General features: G+C 44.2%; 1 pseudogene; it reads right to left on the bottom strand.

Moving 5' to 3' along the window:
• Nucleotides 1–557: 557 nt before the first annotated feature.
• On the bottom strand, nt 558–1,675 carry LOC139703195 (olfactory receptor 1N2-like; annotated as a pseudogene).
• Between the last annotated feature and the right edge of the window lie 6,158 nt (nt 1,676–7,833).

Raw genomic sequence — 7,833 nt, forward strand, 5'->3', positions numbered from 1 at the left:
CCATGTTCAGCCCAGGAGTACAGAAGGGGCACCTGTACTTTCCTCCACTTGGCTCACAAGTCTAGTGGTTGGGCCATGAGGTCAGAGCCCATGCGTCTATTGCTGCCCAGGGACAGGAGCACCTCATTGTGCCTGTTGTTCTTGAGAAGTGAAAGGAACCTCTTGGGCTCCATCCAAACAGTTCCTACCCCTGGGGGCTGCAGAAGGGGAACCCTTCTCTGATCCTCCATTTGCCTACCTCTGGGGACCACACAGGGCCTAAGTCGGTACATATACAAATTCAAGGGACAGGCAGGGCTCCAGACGGGTGGCGAGGGACGTGGGACATACAGAATGCCCGGGAATTACATCCCCAGGGCCAGGAACACCAAAGTCAATCTGGGAGTGCTGGTTCACTGAGCAGATGAAGGTGGAAGACAGCAGAAATGTGGGACACAGCCAGACGCTTGGGAGATGGGTCTTGAGAGAGGGACAGTCCCCTCCCAGTGAAGGGGAGGAAAAGACAAGGCATCCTGGCTCAGAAGCAGAAGTTGGTGTCACCAAAACCAGACATTGCTTCAACTGAAGAGGCCCCTCAGGGCCCCCTTCATGTCCTCATTCCTTAGGCTGTATATGAAGGGGTTGAGCATGGGAGCCACCACTGCATATAGGACGGCGGCCACGGAATCCTCAACTGTGTAAGACGAGGAAGGCCACAGATAAATCCCAAGCAGGGTCCCATAGAACAAGGACACCACCGCAAGGTGAGAACTACAAGTGGAAAAAGCTTTCATCTTGCTCTGAGAAGAATGCAGTCTTAGGATGGCTGAGAAAATGCGCATGTAGGAAAGAGAAATCAGGAGGAAGGGGGTCACAAAAAGAAGGCTCCCCAGGGTATAAACAACCAACTCATTGACATGGATATCTGAGCAGGAGAGCTTTAGCAATGCATAGAGTTCACAGAAAATGTGTTGAATTCTGACACTTGCACAGAATGACAGTGTATCCATAAGCAGGGTGTGGACCAAGGGATAGATGTTTGTGACAATCAGAGCCACAGACAAGGAGGTGACACAGAATTCGGGGCTCATGGTTGCGGCATAGTGAAGAGGGTGACATATGGCTACGAATCGGTCATAGGCCATCATCGCCAAGAGGACATTGTCCAGTTCTAGAAATAAAATCAGAAAATACATCTGAATGAGGCACCCAACCTAAGGGATGGACTGGCTCTGAGTCTGGATGTTCAGCAGCATCTTTGGTACAGTGACAGAGGTGAAGCAGATGTCCACACAGGATAGACTGGCTATAAAGAAGTACGTGGGCGTGTGGAGGGTGGGGGTGGAGCCGATAGCCAGGATGATGAGCAGGTTCCCCACCACCGCGACCAGGTACATGGATAGGAACAGGCTGAAGAGGAGGGGCTGATGTCCAGGCACCGCTGACAGTCCCAGGAGGAGGAATTCTGAGACGATGGTTACATTACTTCTCACCATGGCTTCCAGTTTCTACAAATTCACATTGGAAATACATCCGTCAACACGACCAGAGGCAGTTTGGGGAAGCCCGCACGACACCCATGTCACTGATGGAAATCATACTTGTGGAAGGATCTCCAGCCTGGGGTAGTCAGCACAAGAGAGTATGGGGACCCTACAGGCCACCAAGTGTCTTGAGGGTGCTGCTGAGGGCTGAGGTTCTCCGTGGGACTGACCTTAGTCAACCCCCCTCCTGCTTCCTGGGGAGGAAAGATCCAGGCAGAGAAGATAAAGAGAACTGAAGGAAAGTTGGGGGTTTTTTGGGGGGTGGGGAATGGGTAGAGGCAACTGTGTAAGACTTGTCTCAGTAGGAACTCTCAAAAAGGACCAAGGTTGACCTCCATGAACCATTCTGCTTGTCCATGTAGAGGTGTGAGAGATGACGATTAAGTTAAAATTGTGTGTGTGTGTGTGTCTGTGTGTCTGTGTGCATGTGTGTGAGAGACAGAGAGAGAGTGTGTGCTCAAACACAGGCACATTATATACTTGAAGAAGATATTCATCAAAATGTTAACAGGGGTTATCTCTGGGATGTGATTGTAACTTGCATCTTTCTTTTTTTATATTTATATTTTTAGTTGTAGTTGGACACACTACCTTTATTTTATTTATTTATATGTGGTGCTGAGGATCGAACCCAGGGCCTTACACGTGCTAGGTGAGTGCTTTTACCGCTGAGCCACAACCCCAGCCCCTGCATCTTTCTTAATACAATAAGCACGTATCGGTTTTCCCACTGTGCTGTATTGATGTCGACAAGTCTTCCAGGAGGATTCTGTGAAGGGCAACTCTCACACAAAAGCACAATTAGGGGCTCATACGCAAACAGTGTCATACAAAAGGGTGTATCATGAAGCCCACTGGATTTGAGAATACTCCCTTCCCCATGCTGAACGTTTCTGAACAGCGAGCTTTCTGGCCTAGCCACTTTCTTCCCCAAGTGGGATCCTGTGCCGCCCAGTGACAATAAGCATTTGTGTCCTACGAATGGAGAAATGGCACACTGGAAGCATCTCCACATAGTAGTTGTCCCAGGAGTTGTATCAAAGCAGTTCCTGGGGCTGCATGCCGAGGCAGCAATGGCATGGGAAAGGCCTGGGGTTCCATCCAGAGAGTCAGTAACCAGAGGCAACCCAGGAATATCACTTTAGGGAGAATAGTAGAAGATTTAACAAAAAGAAATGCACAGCACCACGAGTGGCATATGACTGGCTCAAAGAGACTTTCCCAGTGAATTTAAGATATGCAGCCTATGCTGTTAACAAAAACTGCCACCTGAGCACACACACACACACACACACACACAAAGGCTCTGATGCTGCAAGGAGAAGCACTGCAGGAGGAGAAAGCTCCGGGGCACTTCCCAGCAGATGCAGTGAAAGCAGGGGAGTCCAGTTCGAGAGCACCTAAGTGTTTAAACTGTTTGTTTGGGACATTGGAAATCCCTGAAATCCCCCCCACCCCGCCCCCACTTTCTGTGCATTTGATGTGCTCTGGGTGTGTGTGCACCCGCTGGCACATGCATACCCACGATCCAACAGCCACCTATGCCTCACTTGTCACTGGACTGGTGGACACCGGAGCCTTAAGTCCATCTAGGCTAGGAAAGAGACTGTGACATGGAAGGGCGGGAAGCTCCAGGAGGCGGTGGGAGGTGCCGCTGCCTGTCAGCAATGCAGGAAGGCAGAGGGTGCTTTCTTTCTTTTGAAATTGGTGTCTGAACTCTGTGACAAGGTGGAAGGTTGGCAAAGAGTGGAAGTGGGATGGGTCTGGGTCTGGGTCTGGTGGAAGCTGCTGCCCAGGGCAGGCTGTGGGGGCCTACACCCCTCCCCCATGCTCAGAGGTGTTTGGAGGATCTACTACTGAGACCTGGGCCCTTCTCCCCACACCCCTTGCAGCACATGGACTGAGGCTCTGAGAACACTGGGGGTGTTGCCACCTGCAGGGCTCCATGGGCCACCTGAGAAGGAAGATTGTATTGTAAGTATTCCATTATGATTACTTAATTTTATTTTTATCTTTAAAAATTTATTCTAATTAGTATTACTTAATTTATCCACTTATTCTATATTATTTCTCACCCACTTTTCTTACTTGTCAGTGGAGTTTATAGGTCCTTATTGATAAGTTATCTCTTATTTTTTGAGACACAGTGTGCCCTCAAGTGACCAATGCCACAGTTCCACTGGTGACTACTCTCTCCTCTCCAAGTTGTGCTGCTGACCAAACCCTAACACTTGATCCCACTGGTTGTTTGTTTTGATGCAGAGAATCACCTCCAGCACAGGGCACATTGTAGAGAGACAAATTCCTACTGAAAAGACCCTCATATACCAGACGAAGAGGAATCCACTCCAACAGATTCACAAGCAGTACAGAATCACACAAGGAACCATGATGCCTGAAAAAGTTCACATCTCCCCCAAAACTGAACCAATGATACTGAGGTGGATGAAATGCAAAGAATACAAAACTTGGTCATTCAAATGATCAATGCATTGAAAGAAGAACTAAGGAAGGAACAGAGGGAGACAATATGGGATATGAAAGGTACGTCAATAGCGAGAGACAGATTCTGAAAGAGAACCAAGAGGAAATCTTGGAAATGAAAGGCACAATTAAGTCAAGTGAAAACTCAGTTGAAAGTCTGCCCAACAGATTAGATCCAGGACAGGACAGAATTTCGGAGCACAAGGACAAAGTGGGCAGACATGAATATTCACATGCTCTTAAAGGAAAAAATGAGAAACTATGATCAGAATACGCACAAATCTGGAACGAAATTAAGAGTCCTGACTTAAGGTTCGCAGGTTTTGAGGAAGAAGCAGAGACACAGGCCAATGGCACTGATAAACTAGTCAGTGAAACAATAGCAGTAAAATTTGCAAACCTTGGGAATGAGATGGGCATCCAGGTACTGGAGACACTTAGAACCTCAAATAGACAAGACCCGGAAAGAACCTTCCCATGACACATTATAGTTAAGATGCTGAAAATCCAGAACAAAGGGAAATAATTGTTGTTAAAGCTGCAAGAGAAATTCCAGGTCACCGATAAAGGAAAATGAATCACAAAAACAGCAATTTCTCAGAAGGAAGCATTGAGGCCAGAAAAGCTCAGAAGAATGTGTTTCAAGCCCCCAAAGAAAATAACCACCAACCTGGATGGGCAGACCCAGCAAAGCTATCCTTCAGGAAAATAAACGGATACAAATAGGAAAAGCAGAAGTCAAATTAGCTATGTGCTGAAGACATGATCCCATATTTAGAAGGCCCCCAAACTCCACCAGAAGACTTCTAGAATCAGCAAGCAGATTCAGAAAACTATCAGGATACAAGAGCAATCTTCATGAATCAATTACTTTCCTATACGCCAGTAATAAAGGTGCTGAGAAAGAAATCAGGAAAATGGTCCCATTCACAACAGCCTTTAAAGAAAACTTGGCATTTAACCTAACAAGATAGGCAAAGGACCTCGACAATAAAAATTGTAGAACACTGAAGAAAAAATTTGAAGAGGAGCTCAGAAGATGGAAAGACTTCCCATGTTCACGGATAGGCAGAATTAATATTGTTAAAATGGCCATACTGGGCTGGGGTTGTGGCTCAGAGGTAAAGCGCTCACCTAGCATGCATGGCATGAGGCACTGTATCCAATCCTCAGCACCATATTAAGTAAATAAATAAATAAATAAAAAGATTGTGTCAACCTATAACCTTTTTAAAAAAAAAAAAAATGGCCATACTACCAAAAGATTCAATGCAATCCCCGTGAAAATACCAATGACAGGGCTGGGTTTGTAGCTCAGTGGTACAGCGCTTGCCTACTGTGTGAGAGGCACTGGGTTCAATTCTCAGCACTGCCTAAAAATCAATAAAATAAAGGATAAAAAAAAGAAATGCCTTTTAAAAAAATACCAATGACAGGGGCTGGGGTTGTGGCTCAGTGATAAAGTGCTTGCCTAGCCTGTGCGAGGCCCTGTGTCCATCTATTACCAAAAACTTAAAAAATGTTTGATAACAGAATGACAAAATTGAGAATAATTGAGAATTGTGTCTGCCAAGGGTTTGTTTTTTTTTTTTTTTTTTTTCAGTCCTGGGGATTGAACCCAGGGCCTTGCAAATGCTAGGCAAGTGCTCTACCACTGAGCTACATCCTCAGCCCTGCCAGGGTTCTTAATACTTATAAAACATCTTATAGTCAGGCACGATGGTACATGCCTGTAATCCTAGCAACTCAGGATGATTGCAAATTCAAGACCAGCCTCAGCAGCTTAGTGGGACCCCAAGGATTTAGCAAGACCCAATCTCAAAACAAAAACAGAAGAAGTTGGGGATGTGGCTCAGTGGTTAAGCACTGCTGGGTTAAATTCCCAGTACCAATTTTTTTTTTTAATATATAAAGTTCCCTATATTCCTATATCACACTTGTAGACAGCTTGGTTTTTAGTTTTATTTCCTTTTGTTTTTGTCTTATTTAAACTAAATCAGTATAACTGTATGTACATAGATTAACTTAATAGGTATACTACTTTATTCCAAGAGAGCTATTCATATTTATGAACAGGGAGCTACTGATACTTACCATAAATATGATAATCTACCATATCTCATTGTGTAATTGTCACAGATTTTATACCTTTTTTTAAAAAAAAAGTGGAGTGTGGCCATTATGTGAAGATTTTTTAAAAAATTATGCCAGTATTACTTAAACATTATGTATTACTAAACTATATTTGGTGCAAGATTAGGAGGCATGAAATACTCTTGAATGTGGTAGCAATGATTGATCATGAGGTGAGATAAGGCAAGTGAATGGTACTGAGATTAGCATACAACCTGTGAAGCTGTGCATGGTGAGTTTAATGTAGACATAAAGTTATAAATTATCTTTAGGATGTTGGGATAAAACCAATTATAATAAAGAAATATTGATGTTCTTCTGTATATATCAGATATACCTTCTTTTTCTGTATTATGGATGAAACAAAATATTTTATTTTGGTACTAGGGATTAGAACCCAGGAGCACTTTACCACATCCCCAGTATCTTTACCATATCCATTGAGCACAATCCTAGCCCTTTTTATTTTTTTTATTTTGAGACAGGGTCTCATTAGGTTGCTTTGGGCCTTGCTAAATTGCTGAGGCTGGCTTTGAACTTGTGATTCTCCTGTCTCAGCCTCCTGAGTTGCTGGGATTACAGGTGTGCACCACCATGCCCAGGTAAAATGTTTTATTTTTAATACAATCAATAAGATACTTTTTTTGTATTTTATATACTTAGTTTTATTGTAATCAACATGCTAATTGTACAAATTAATGATTTTACTGTGCCCTTTCCATACATGCACACATCACACCTCGATCCCCACTCCCTTCTCCCTTCTCTTGTCCTCCACCCCACATCTCCTTCTCCTTTCTTAATAGTCCTTCTTCTACTTCCAGGTAAGCTCCCTAAGACCAGCCCTGTGGCCCTATGCCTGTTACAGCTGTAGTGCCCATACATTTTCTCTTATATGTGCAGGTAGATGTTGAGGCTGGCTGTTAGGGGATTGAGAAATCAGAGTTTTAGGTGTCAAGTGGAGCTGAAGTGGTAAACTGGAAACTTGGAAGATGCATAAGTTTTCTAGGGCTGTTGCTACAAAGTGTCACAAACTGGGTGGCTTAAAAGAATAGAAATTTATTCTCTTATAGTACAGCAGGCCAAAAGCCTGATATTAAGGTGTCACCATGTCATGCTTTCTCTGAAAGTTGTAGGGAAGTTGTTGCATGACTTTCTCCTTGTTTCAGGTGGTTGCTGGCCATCCTTGGAATTCTTGTCTGATAGACATATTACTCCATTTTTGCATTCATCTTCATATGGACTTCTTATCTCTCTCTGCCTTTTTCCTTCTTTTAAAAAACAAGGGTATCAGTTGTATTGCATTTAGGGCCCATGCTACTTTAGTATGACCTCATCTTAACCTGATGATGCTTACAAAAACCCAAATTCCAAATAAACTCACATTCACAGGCACCACGAGTTAGCATATGCCACTAAGTCTGGCTTGCTCCTAATTCCTTTTTCTAATATTTATTTTTTAGTTGTAGGTGGACAAAATATCTTTATTTCATTTTTATGTGGTGCTAAGGATCGAACCCAGTGTGCTAGGCAAGTGATCTACCACTGAGCCACAACCCTGTTGAGAGCCACAGCCGAAGGGGCCCCTGCAAACTTCCAGCTGGAGATGTTGAGAGCCACAGCCAAAAGAGTCCCCCAATGAGCAGCTCCGTGGTCTGAAAGGGTGGGGAAACAGCCCAATGAGCATCACAGC

The sequence above is a fragment of the Marmota flaviventris genome, chromosome X (genome assembly GCF_047511675.1).
Source record: "Marmota flaviventris isolate mMarFla1 chromosome X, mMarFla1.hap1, whole genome shotgun sequence".
Lineage (NCBI taxonomy): Eukaryota > Metazoa > Chordata > Mammalia > Rodentia > Sciuridae > Marmota > Marmota flaviventris.